Source organism: Accipiter gentilis, chromosome 23 (assembly GCF_929443795.1).
Source record: "Accipiter gentilis chromosome 23, bAccGen1.1, whole genome shotgun sequence".
Taxonomy (NCBI): Eukaryota; Metazoa; Chordata; class Aves; order Accipitriformes; family Accipitridae; genus Astur; species Astur gentilis.
The window spans coordinates 20,056,582-20,070,467 of NC_064902.1; the positions used below are offsets into that span (position 1 = coordinate 20,056,582).

A 13,886-nucleotide genomic window follows, 5' to 3' on the forward strand; every position below is an offset into this window, starting at 1 on the left:
GCACGGACCAACCTCCCCCCGCCGCACCAGCGGATGCCGGTTCGACAGCAAGGCTCGGAGAGAGCCAGGGATGCTCCGCAACGCCGCTCGGTGATGCTGACCCCTCCCCAAACGTCCTGCCGGTGATGCTGACCCCTCCCGAAACGTTCTGCCGGGTGATGCTAACCCCTCCCGAAACGTTCTGCCGGGTGATGCTAACCCCTCCCGAAACGTCCTGCCGATCCCTTCCCATCGTCAAGGCGAGCTCTCGGGGGCGAGAAGATCCCCCCGGCGCAGGGAGGGAGACCCACCCCGAGCACAGAGCCCGCCTGGAAGAGGGATCAGGTCCCTGCCAAACCGTGGCGTGATTTCACCCCCGTAGTCCCCGTGACACGCGTGAACGCCGACACCGCGCCAGGTTATCGGGAAGGCGATAACGCTCGCGGGCCGTACCTGCTCGGCACGGCTCGAGCGATGCTCCCTCGGGGCTCCTCCGGTTTCGCTTCCTGCTAACGCGCACCTGCGCCCATTTCGGAGGCGATAAAAGCACAAACCGCGTTTAAAGCTTTATCAAACCCCCAGTATAAGCCCGAGCGAGGCCCGTGCCGCACTAACGACCGCCCGTGCTGACACCTGGGCTCGCAGACGGAGCCGGCGGCTCTCCGCATGGCTGTCCCCGCGCCGGCCGCCACGCGCCCCAGCCACCTTCGCACCACGACGTATGCAACGCGTACATCTTGCACAAGGGCGAGCAGAGAACGGCTACGGGTCAGACCCTTTTTGGTGTAAACCCGTGCGACGTCGCTGAGCTCTGGCCGCGTTATTTCCTTATCGACTTCTGTTCTGGAACTCAAAAGTTAGCTAGCAGGCTGGACACAGGTTTATCCGAGTTTTATGGGCAGCTGTATTTGCTTATCGCGCAGATAGGTATTATAAAAGGAACGAGAAACAACAGCAGCTAGTAACCTGGATATCTCTCGGTGTCCTTACCAAAAACATCCAGCCTCTGGACCAGCTCATCATCTACTGCTAACAGGCAAGAAAAAAAACCCAAAGAAAACATGATGCCGGGCTTTTCAGTACGTGCACGTTAACACCTTTAGTACCCAAGGGAGCACCATCAAATTAACAATTAAATGAAAACCTATACTTGTGTTGGCTTTGGCAAGGGGGGGCCCATCAGCAGCGCTGCTGGGAGCATGCCCCAGGGCAGCTGGGCAAGGAGGACTCCTCTGCCCAGAAGAAGAAGAGCGGGTCCGGACACAAAGCCTTCAGCCCAGGTTTCCCATTGCAGTGAAACCAACCAAAAGGTCAGAGGTTTATCAAGGGGGTTGCCCTGACCCCCTCGGTCCCTCCTCTGACCTCCAAAGAGTGCAACGAGGATGCTCAACTGGCAGAAAATATTGTTTTCCTGCTCCAGTTAGTTTTCTGCTGGTCTAGCTTCCCGCATGGTCTCACCTCCTGGTCAGACGGAGTCAGCTGAAGCACAGGGAACGCGATGGGAAGCACCCAAGGACAAGGAGACAGACCTGTTCCCGCAGCACCTGCCTCCTAAATCTACTCAGCTGCAACGTGAACCGAGCCCTCATTCTATACAGCACCAAGCACACTGTCAAACAGTCTGTGAAAGCAGCGTCAGCCTTCATCTGAGAAAAAAACACAAAGGAGAGAAAGGCTTTCCAGGGAAACAATTCTCATTTGATGCATGTCATGAAGTTGTGAGCACACTTGAGTCACGGCACACGTGGGGACCATTGTAATGCACTTGCAGAGCAATGTGTCCTCCTCCTCAATCTGCTGAGAGCATCCACCAGGCAGAGGTTGACATGTGGAGGTGATTCAACGCCGATGAACAGAAACATTAAGAAACGCTGTTCTTAAAACGGGGGCTGTACCTGACACTACTTTCATTTACCCAGAAAAGTTTTCTGCTCTGTATGCCCTTCCCCTTCCGTTTTACCCACAGCATTAAGCAGGATCCCCATCCTACCCTGGGTGGCTCGCTGCAATCGGGCAAGCGGACAGTGCTTCCAGTACAGACAGACTTTTATTTTTTTTCTTTTGGACCTACGAGAAATACCAGTTGAAAACCTGAACATTATTTTTTAACTCACAGGGCATTATGCATAATACCTTCTGCCCCCTCCTTGTGCTTATGACATAGAGCAGGAAAAAAAAAACAACCAAAGAAATGGAGGGGGGAGAATCTTCCCACCCGAACGTAAATATTTGTGCATAGTGAGAACAAAGTATTTCCATAAAGCTTTCAATAAAGGATGACTGGAGGCCAAATTTTACCCTTACGTACAGGCACATAACTCCAGCTAAAGTTACTCAGAGCTGCCCAAGTTTACGCAGAGGCCAACTCAAGCATACCGCGTTCATGTACACAAGGACTGTGTGCTCAGGAGGTGCGGCCAGACTTCCAGCTCTTTCTCAAAAGGCAGACGAGATCTGCTTCAAAGCAGTGAAGAACTTCGGAGATGAGTCAAACTTGCAGGATTTGCTGCAATACTCGCTGCAAAAGAGGATGTGAGAACTGGCAAGTACGCTGTGTTTACTCACTGTACCATCTAATTCTGGAAACTTGAGCTGAGATTCAGTGTTCCAGCACGACTCCGAGGGGTGGTGGGAAGATCCTGGCCACGTTACAAAGCCACTCGTTGGGCAAAATTGGCAGTATGTGCTTCAACGGGGCCGCGGGCTGACACAGACAGAGGTCCTGCAGCTGGCAAGCGAAGTGTCCCCAAGGTAGATACTGTACCACATCTGCCTCTGGCCCAGGGGACGAGCCTCCACAGGCAAAGGCTCACAAGAGGAAAAGCGATGCTCTAAAAATCACGCACTGCTTCAGTTAATGACACAGATTTACACTGGGTGTTAGCCTGTTTCGCTAAAAAAAGCCAGCCAGATTTTTTTTTTTTTTTCTTTCCTGGTGCAAACTGTCCTTTATAGAGACTATTAATATCCCTCTTACTTCAGTTCAAGCTATACTTCTCTTCCTTATTCACCCACTGACTTAAAAGATAACTTGCAAAACAAGATCTAATTTCTCTGTATCTTTTGTCCTCGTCCCTTTCCTTCTGTTACTGCCTGGACAGGCGGACTGTCTTCTAGGGGAACCGCTGCCTGGAGCGCACAGTTTAGATTTGCTGCAATATTCACATTTTTAAGCAGAACATGAAAGAAGATACCTCGTTTATACTAAACAGAGCCCCTTTGATTCTGGTCTCATGTAATTAGTTCCGTGTTGCACAGACTAATAACTTAGATAAAACACCCTGCTATAAACATCCATCTCAAATGGCTGCAAAGATATTCCTCGCTATCAGACACCAGTGAAGACAAGCAGTGGACGGCAGCCGACAGGGATTATGCTGAAACAAATGCATTTTTATTTTTCCCTTTAAATTACAAAAGATTATCATTTTACTCAGCAATGCTCCTTATTAAATTGAAACTCTCCACATCAGAATTAAATACGTCCTATCTACTCAAAATGAAGTGTATTATTTATCACTAATATTTAATGACAAAAACCTGATAACTTTCTCCGATTATACCACTGATTTCCTCCAGTCATGCATCATTGGCTCTGCTGGTCATTAGCATTATCACAGTGCATAAACTCTGGCTTATGCAGCAAGTTTGATAACAGAGCCAGACGCCTATAGCCGCTATTTTTCAGTTTGTTCAGATTTACTAGTTTACCTCTCTGTGAGCGTGCCGCTATCTAATGGCATCTATTATAATCCCTAGAAATCCTAGTTAATAAATTTCCATTTCCATGCAAGACGCTTCTGCACAATCAGAATTCCTCAGCAAATACAAAGCACTCACTGAAAAATCAGATTTCCCCTTCAACCGTCTGAGGACCGTTTTCCGGAAAGACCATATTCCAGCCAATCTGAAAAATAAATAGGAAATATCTAGTCTTCTCCGACTGTTTAATGCTAGGAATGTGCTGGATAGGCTTAAGGTATTTTAGTTTAATTCACAGGTAATGTTCCCTTTCAACTTTTATGAAACAGTATTTTTTGAGTACTGTAGATACTGCTTCTATAGCAGTGAAGAAAAAAAAAAAAATCAGAACAAATGTAAATGGTAAGACATCAGCTAAAAGATGGATTTCTCCCATTCTCAGTTAAATCCTGTAACTGAAATGACAGATGAGAAAGGTTTCCTGAGTAAGACCACCATTCCTTACACTACTGGCCTTCACAAAACTCAGATGGGTTAGGCAGAGAATAACTTTAAAATACCCGTACAGACAATAATTATGCTGCATGCTTTGGACGTTCCTCTTTCAAAGCCTTTTAAGTATCAAGTAATTTATCACTGAAAAATACGTTTTCACTTTTCTAAACGTACAGCTCAGGAGCTTTACAAACCTAACAGACATTATCTGAACATCGATGCAGACGCATATCATTTAAAACTAACAAAAACAATTTACTACAAGCTATTTCAGAGCCGCCTTCTGCCAGCGCTCATTTAATTCAACCAAAACAGGATGAGGCCCCTGACACAACTCTCTGATTAAAATAAATTACCAAAGTTGTTAACACATTATTACGATTGCAAAACTTACTGAGAAAAATCTCTCAAGTCTGCGAAGGTAGTCGGAGGCTATGAAGTTCTGTACAAACAACCAGATAGATTCTTATTATATGTTACACACATGAACATTTGAAGATTTTATTCTCTGAGCCAAAGTGATTTTTTCTTTTTTTTTTTTTTCTTTTTTTTTTTTTTTTTTTTTTAAACTCAGTCCACCCAAGGAAGCTCCCGTGATTTCAACAGAGGTATCTGGGGCTTAGGCCACATAACCAAAGCAAAATCTGGCTGTCTTGTAGACTACACATGGAAATACACCTATTTGTGAAATTCACCCGAGGGGGAGGAATCATTTACAGTACACTGACCAACAGAGTTTGCATGATACTGTCTGAAGGAGCCCTATTGGAGAAGCAGAGCAGTTATGAAAGCTGGAAGTATCAATACTAACGCAATTGGCGCCACTGTATTATGCTATTTGCCGGGCAGAATTCATATCACACACAGAAAAGTTTGGTTTGGGTGTAGCTTCAGCATCGCTAGCTGCGATATTAGAAGTTGGGGCCGTTATAGGCGAAACGGCAGCAACTTGATGAGGTTAACGCCAAATTCCACAACCTCAGTCGTGGCAAAAAACGGATCGAGCCCTGGAAGAAAGGCAGCGTGCTCGGGAGCACAGGATGCAGAAGCGCTAACACAGATGCTCCCCCAGCCCCTGCACCTCTCCCCGCCCAGGGGCTTCGATCTGATCCTTCAAAAATGAAGTGGTGAAAAATATTGCCATTGTTCTGCCCTGCCCACCTGCTCCTCCATCTGCATGTACACCCTCTCCAAAATGCACTTTTGACCTCACTGAGCATCAGCCAACGTCAAAAGCCTTGCCGGCCACATCCTTCCCCAGACTTGGCCGTTCCCGGCCAAATCCAGCTTCGACATCCTCCAAAATAGCCCAACGCCAGGAGCTGCTCCACGATGCCCCACGGCCCCCTGCACTGCCACTGCTTCTAAGGGGATTTCAGCCACAGGAGGAAAGGAGGATTTACACCGTCGATTTTAATGGAATTTTTCTTTCCAGCGCAAGTATAAAACGTGGGAACTGGGCTGGACGAGCTAAGCGAGCTGCCTGACTGGCTAACAAAAATTTGTCACGAGGTTCACGGAAGATAGAGTTCATGACTCACTGCCAGCAAGCTTACTATTACAACATAAAAGCTATTATTAAAAAAAAAAAAAAAAAGCAAGCGCCGAGATGAACACTTCAAGAAGGTTTTAACTTCTTAATCCCAAACAGACTACTCCTGAAATAAGGCTTGCAACGGGCCCAGCTGACAGAAGTCATAAAAGACAACCTTGCAATCAAAAGACTATTGGAATAGCACATCTCAGTTGCAAAAAAAAACCCTATTTCTGCTCCCCTGGCATTCCCAGAAGTTTCTTGGGAAGAAGTGTCCCGCTCACACTCACCTCCCAGCTCTCCAGCGGCAGAAACATAAACTTTGCATTCACTGTACAACACTAGGAAGATGCTTTTTAAAACTGACATTGGTTCCTGAAGAAATCTCAGTTAATTACTTAATCCTTCTTAATGGAATGATTAACATCCTTTCAGCAAACAAGGCTGCGATGATTTAACGTTTTACTGCACGTTTCATTACGGAACCGGTAAAATTAATGCCGCTCCCCTCTCGTCTGCTGCGACCACTCATTTCTTTACGATCAGTTACATTTTTCACTTCTGCAGAGCAGCCTCTGCACCCGGCCGAGAAAGAAAAAAAAAAGACTCAAAATATACAAAAATCCGCATCGTTGTAACTCTGCCGTGAAGCCAAGGACCGACCTCCGAACGGGAACCCCCAAAAAACGCAGGTGGCCAGGGAAACCAAGGGACGAGGCAGCATGGCGCAACGAGCCCCGGCGCGAGCCTGGAACAACTTCATCAGCATCCCGGGAACACCGCGTCGCTGCGGAGCCGCTTCAAAGGGAACCGGGGAGGGATGTTTGAATCCCGGCTCAGACAGCTCCTGAATCCCCGAGAACCCCCCGGCCGCCTTTTTGGCAAGAACAAAAGTCCTTTCAGGGCTCCACCGCTTGCTGCAAGCAAACCCAGGCTCAGGCGCTAATTCTGCGGGCAAGGGTTTTGCAGGAAGGGGAATTCGGCATCGATTTTTGCCATCAGATGTTTAGTGGCTGCTCTGAACACACCAGCAATCCCCCCTCACCGTTTTATCTTCCTTTATCACAAGCTTTTTAATAGAGACATGACATTCTGCTTACTGCTGGGCTCTCTCTATTTATCTCTCTCTTAACAACACTTTGGCATCATCGGCTCCGCTATCTAAATCAGCAATAGTGCATGTCCGGTCACATAAAACTGGAGAGAGTTTCCCGAGATGCCTTGGGAAGTCTGACTACTCCGATTTACTGATGTGTTAATATGCCCCATCTACTAATTAATGAACAAACAGCTTAGCCTAGGAGCTGGGGGAGGGACACCAACACCAAGACCGCGGAGAGCCCAAGGAAAGACACTTGACCCTAATTGTTAGCAACAAGATGACAAGACTGATTGGGAAGTACAGCTAAAACTCGGATCCAACGTGAAAGGAAATGTCTGGCGAAGAGGGGAAAACTAACGATGCCGTGAGAGGCTCCAGCCAACCTGCCGAACTGTGCCACCTTCTGTCGGGCTGGCGGTGCTCAGCACCCGAGCAACCCTCAGCGCCCCGCTCCCGCCCCATCCTTCTCTCCACGGCCAAATCCTCACCCTCCCCCGGCGACCCCGCGGCTCCTGGGACGTGCACCCCAGGCAAGGAGAGCCAGGAGTTTGCCCCAACCCTTGGCCGGGCGATGAGAAATCACGGCTCGTCCTGCAACCTTCCCGGCAAACTCTCCTGCCTTTGGCCACCTGCAGGATCCCAGCCGGCGGGTTTTAAGAAGGACCAAAGTACGGCTGAAGTTTCAGCCGGACCCGGTTTTATCCAGGGCAAAACGTTCCGCATCTCGAAAGCGGCCTGGACCACGTACCAACGAAGGAGAGGCACCGCGGCCGCACCAGCGGGAAGGGTCCTGTGCGACAAGGGCGCGCACCAGCGCTCCGGGAAACGCTTCCATATGTATTTCAAAAATTTGGAAAAAAAAGGGTCATAAGCGCTTTCTACCTGAAAAAAAAAAGAAGAAAAAAAAATAATCAATGAAATCAACAGTCACAAAAGCGCAAGAGACCCCGCAGCACCATGCCCTGGGCCAGACATCCAGAGGAAAGTTGACTTACAGACCGCGCATCCAGCGCTGCCACGCTGCAGGTACGACACAACATCATCCCGCTGCACACGGAGCCCGCGTTTTCAGCGCACCTCTCAATTACCAGCCCCGCTAAACTAACTTACGGAGGAAACAGGCGCTTCTAATAAAAACACGACAGTGACAAGTGTGGTACGGAGAGCGCGATTAGCAGTAAACAACACACTGGAGAATCATCGGAATAAAACATTCCGGGTATTTATTTGTGTCGCTTTTCGAGACCGTTGCAACTGAAGGGGAAACTGGGAGGAAAAAAGCCCACAGTCGGTTTCAGAATGGCACTCCCAGAAACACTGTAGCCTATCAGATATATGTAAATATTTTACGATACGGGTTCCATTTCAGTAGATCTGTCAAGATATTTAGAGGGCTTGACAGTATTTCTGTCTTTAATTAAATTTTCACACACATACTTTAATGTAATTTAAATAGATTATTAGTTGTCAGAATATAGTATAAATTTTGTTTACGATTTAGTTACTTTAAGTACTCGCATTGAGGAAACTCATTTAACCCCCCGACTGAGTAGCATTAAGTGTTGAGATGAGACTTCTAAAGAGCTTCTACTGCCCTTTGCACTCTCGCAATAATCTTAAATTACTACAACTTAATTGCAATTTCAAGGCACTAAAATGGAGATGTTTTAAAAACGGCACAGGAAGGGTCAACGAGAGGAGGAAAATTATTTAGTCCTCCTCAGGTACCAGATGCTTCTTGGCGAGAAACTGATTTTGCCCACGCTCTTCTCTTTGCTCGTTTTACATAGAATGCTATCTTCGTTTTCAGGATGGCGCTGAACAAAAAGTTATCAAGATTATTCTGGATACTTGCCACGTACAAACAGCCATTAGACATGAGCCTGTTCACTTGCATGCATGGAAGAGATCGGTGCCAGGAGAATGGAAAGACAAAACCCTAGAGCATATTTGCAAAGAAGGCTGCACGCGATCAGAGCCAGCAGCTTCTCTGACTTGGTAGCTCCAATGCTGAAGTAAGAAAAAAAGAGCACATGTTAAAACACTCCAGACATCCCAACCAGCAAATATCTGATCTCCTAAAAATAGAACAGCTGATTCCACTGCAGCCCCAAAATATAATACTTCTTTTTTTTAAATTAAAAGACTACAGAGCTCCCACAATTAAGTTTCCCCTCTAATGACCGCATGCTTTATTCCACCCTACTGTTTTTTCCCCCCTGTGTACACTGGCATCACCTTGTTACCTACGGTAGCTGCAATTCCCAACACACCGCGAGCCGCGGGAAACAGACGGCGCAGTAGTTTGTGAGAGCAGCAGGCTGCGAGCAGCGTTTTTGTCGCTGCAAAAGCAAGCAGTTCTAGCAAGCACAAGATCTTTCTCGTTTCTTACTGCAACGAGACATTTGACGAGGACTTGGCCAACAGAAAAAACAATCAAAGCCACGACTCAACCGCCGCTGTGCTTTAGCACGACGCGCGTCCTCAACGGCGTGAAGTCAAGGACTCCGAGCCCGGCCATACCTTTCTAAGCATTTCGGCAAAGTTTGGTTGCCAGGACCTCTAAGAACAGTCGCAAAGACGCTGCCGATCTCTAGCGCCCAACGTTTATAAATTCCGCTTCGCGAATGCCTTCTGGCTCCTATTGCATATCGTATCTCCGCTGAACCGCTCGCCAGGTGGGAAAACATGCTGCTACGGGGGGCGGGAGGGGGGTGGAGGGCTGGGGGGGGGTTGGGGGGGGGGGGGGGGGGGAGAAAAAGTTTCAGCGATACGAGTTAGTGACACAGACCAAAAGCCAAACCCAAAAGCAGCGACTTGAGCAGAAGCCCCGGTTGACGCCGGCGTGCTCTGGATGAGGCCCCGGGCGGCCGGCTGCAGCCTGAACTCGCCTTTGGGGACGCGGGGACCGCGCCATAGCTACGAGCCGGCGGGTTGTATTTTCCGAGCAGGGTGCCAGCCGTGCCCCCGCGCTGCCCACCACCCCCTGGTCTCTGCCTCCAGCTGCCAGCCCCTTCCCACCCTGCCTTCCCAACGGAGGATCCCAGGGAAAAGCTCCGGGAAGCAACTCGATAGCAAGGTTCATTTGAGGAATCGTTACAACGCGCCGTTTAATTCCAACGTAAGCTGAAATACTAACGGCAAAACCAAAAAAAAAAAAAAAAAAAAAGAAAAACCACTACCAAACCACCCGTGCAGCCGAGCTGCCTGCCTACTGCAGGGCCTGATCCTGCTCCCACCGAGGTGGGAATCCCCCCGGCGAGGCTCCCTCCCGGGGCCGCATCCGTGCCCGCACACGGACGCGGGCAGGATGCTGCGCTGGATGCGCTCCGCAAGGCAGGAAAGGCCTGAGTGAACGCTGCGCCTCCGAAGAGAAATCCAGCTACCTGCGAAAATTGCGCTACGTCTTCTTCAGCCCTGCCTCAGCTGCATAAAAATATTTCAGCTCAGTGCCTTGAAGTTGCAATTAAATTGTAGTAATTTAAGATTATCACAAGAGCAAAGGGCAGTAGCAGCTCTTCAGCAGACTCCTCTCACCACTTAATGCTACTCAGTCTTGGGGTTAAATGAGCTTCTTTAGTGTAAGTACCTTAAAGCAAGTGAATCGTAAACAAAATTTATACTATTTTCTGACAGCGTATAATCTATTTAAATTTATTAAAGCTTCTCGGAGAAAATTTAAGATGACAGAAGTATCATTATGCCCTATAAATAACCGGACAGCCTTGCAGAAATAACTGTATTTTACATACATATCCTACATATGTGCGTGCATATGTTATTTCATTTGATATACAAATACACGCTGAACAGATATGTCACAAAAGGAATTGCATTATCCGGTTCAATCTCTCAATATAAATGACCACAAGCAGTACAAACACTAAACGCTAAGCTGCATTCCATAAATTTGCCTTTTTACTACCACCCTTTTTCCTAATTTTTACAATGCCATGAAACAGGAATAACTCTGGAGCTACAAATGTTTACAGTATATCATACCGAGGATGATAATGCAAATTTTAGCTCTTAAAAAAAGGTGATCCACTCCAAGAGAAAAGCATATTGCAGCATATGCTGCGCAAAAATGTCCAATGCATAATTCTCTGCTCAACTTTTCCTGCTCCTTCTTTCACCAGTACAAAAACTAGCTGCGTTACTATTACCGGTGGAACTGATTTAAGCAGAAAATGTTTATAGTTGTTAAAAAACATTACACATTACCCAAAATGGCTTAACAGCATACATGTGCATGTTTAACACACATACTTTTTATTGTCTAATTAAAGCATATACCATAAAAATCTACAGGTTTTATAATAAGTTGTGCAGGATGGTTATGAAACCTTACCTTATAAAAAGTATAAAGTACTTATTGTGTGATCTGCACTGCTAATTAAAGAAATACTTAGGCAAAAAGGTTTTGGATGCCTTAATTCTTCAGTAGATGTGCACTTGGTCAGCCTCCTGATTAACATACATTAGGGTAACAGCCCTTTCCTCAGATTTTTTTTTTTTTTTTTTTTTTAATAGCTGTTTCCATTGTTTTAGAGGACTTTAAAGAAATGAAAGAGGGGGCATATTTGTAGAGTTTGCAGTGAAGTGTTTGAATACAAACACGAAAGCGTCAAGCAACAAAAATAACCTAACTCCCACTGGTTAAGTTTGATTAATACTCAAATCCTAAACGTTTACTGAAGTAAAACCAAGTATCTGTTAATACTCTGTACTGCTCTTTCCACTCTAAAACTACACAGTAACAGAGTCTCTCCAATATAGCCATGAAGACAAGTTACATGCAGTTTTGCGAAAATCCTGGCATATCAAAAAAAAAGGTGCCATCCCGACTGGTTGGTAATACACTTGAAGGAGAGACATTACAAGCTTTCTAGGGTCTACAACATACAATGCTTAATCATAACCAAACTCCTCTATTGTACATCAGCACAGCACTTGTACCCAGAGGAAAAAAAAATAAAATCCACGTTTCCTTACAATTCAGAGATCCAGAAATAAAGGCTGAATTCCAGAGAACTTTTACGGTTTTCAACATTACACTACTGAAACGCCGCCTTCTCTGCAGCTCTAGACAGCATAAATAAAATCAAATCCTAAGTCTCTCTGAAAGTGTACAGAACGCACTCCAAACCACTATCACTAAAACAAAAAAAAAAACCACCAAAAAAACCCCAAACCCAAAACCCAGCCCATGCACAAAAAACTAACTTTGCAATCAAAATCCTAAGCGACAGAAAGCCCTGTTTGAAATAGTAGTTATTTTTCTCAAAGTTATCCTTTGGTTTCACAACAAAGATCAGCATTTGTAATGGTCCATTTCTGCATAAGTGAACATATAGCCTTGCTGCCTGATCGAATAGTCCAGAGCTTTCAGTGAGGCAGCTCCTGACAACAGCCCAGCAGCAGCTTTGTTTGATCTCTCCTGCCTTCCTTAATCTGGGTTGTCAAGGTTCACTTGTTGGAGGCTGTTTACTTTACTTTTTCCAGAAAAAAAAAAAAAAAAAAAAAAAAGTGATTTTTTTTTTTTTTTCTGTCTCTCATACAATGACTAATCCAAAGACTAAGGGGGAAGAATGCTGCCAATGCAAGATGTTAAAGCTACAATACCTTTTTGCAATGAGATTTTAGCCGACACCTTTTGAATGGTAACTAGTGAAGAGCTTCCTCCCCCAGTGCCCTGGTCCATTCAATATGGTTGTGAGATAGTTCAAATAAAATGTGCCGGGGAAAAGATTCAGAGGAGAGAACTTGAAACCAGTAGCCCTGATTTCCCTTTCTTCCCCCAAATCTAGTTGCAAAGATGCACGGTACCTCCTTCCTACACTCGCTTCTCTGAGAACTTGAATTATTTCAGGCTCTCTCAAACTTAGAAAAAGTAGGAGCTTCTCAGCAGTAACAGAAACTGTAAAAATAACGCTAAATCGAGCGAAACGCCTATTTTCCCTCCGCCGAAATATTAAAGCAAACCGTGGCTTAACAGCACAAGCGGCAAGTTTCTTCGACGACATCCTTGAAACTTTGTCTAATTAAGCAGCTGTCATTAAGCGACATCAACGTTTAGGCAACGCAGGTAAAACGCACGTTTAGAAAAACTATATGGAAAGGAAACGCAGTTTAGAGAATCGCTTTAATATTTATAACCAGCCAGCACCCTAGAAATCAGCAGGCTACATCGTGGAGACGACGCGCTCCAAGCAGTATACGTACATTACTCGCTCAAAGAACAGTTACTAAAAATGAAACCTTAAACTTCTGAGCACAGAAGTTGGGCTCCAGCTTCTCCAGAGAAGCGGCTCTGGGAGCGCTGGGAAGCGGCAGAGACCTCGGGCAGGTACGGGAGGTCTGAGCGCTGCTGCCTTGGGGGGGGGGGGAGGAATCAGGGGGGGGGAAAGACAAGAAAAAACCCAAAAACCAACAAAAAAAGGAAGTAACCTCACTCGGCTTAGTTCACTCAAAGCAATGAAAATCATTACAGCGAAGTGGCAGGAGGAAGACTCGCTAAAATCGAGGCGCTCCGCAGCCCGCCCGCCGATGCTCTCCGCGCCGGAGAATTCGGGAGTTTGCGCGGCGGTGGGGAGGGCGCAGCCGCTGCGCCCCCGCGCAGCCCTGTCCGCGCCCGCCCGCCGGGCTTTATTTCTTCTTCTTTTTTTTTTTTTTTTTTTTTTTTTAGGAAAAAAAAAAAGAAAAAACACCCGTGGGGCGGGGGGAGGAGGGAGGCGCGGACACGCCGCTCGGACGCCGCCTGCAGCGCCCACCTTCGCGCTGCCCGGGGGGGGGATGCGCGGAACTTGCGCGGAGGCTGCGCTGGGGCGAGGAGGAGGGGGGGGTGTGGGCAGGTGCGAGGGGCGCAGCGCGGAGCGACACACACACACACACCCCCCCCCCCTCCACTACTTACCGGGCCACCGGTTCCGCGGCGCGGAGCGAGCCGCGGTTCCGTCCCGAGGCTCCGCACCGCGGATCTGCGCGGAGCTGGGGTGGGGGAGGGGGGGGGGACACGGGGACACGCGAGGGATGCGCGGTCCGCACCCGCGCAGCGAGAAGTTGCGCCGGGCT

The 13,886-nt window shown here is 47.2% G+C and overlaps 1 protein-coding gene across 9 annotated transcripts in view; it reads right to left on the reverse strand.

Moving 5' to 3' along the window:
* The window catches only part of FOXP1 (forkhead box P1), a 392,520-nt gene that overhangs the window by 377,862 nt on the left and 772 nt on the right, over nucleotides 1-13,886 (reverse strand). Inside the window, exon 2 of one of the 9 annotated variants that reach the window (XM_049827076.1) lies at nucleotides 7,561-7,694. The exons of 7 other annotated variants lie outside the window; for them this stretch is intronic. The gene's annotated coding sequence lies outside the window, so the exon portion shown is untranslated. Of the gene's footprint in view, nucleotides 1-7,560; nucleotides 7,695-13,728; nucleotides 13,791-13,886 lie in introns of those variants that run through there. One more of the 9 variants, XM_049827078.1, reaches the window with a different exon arrangement.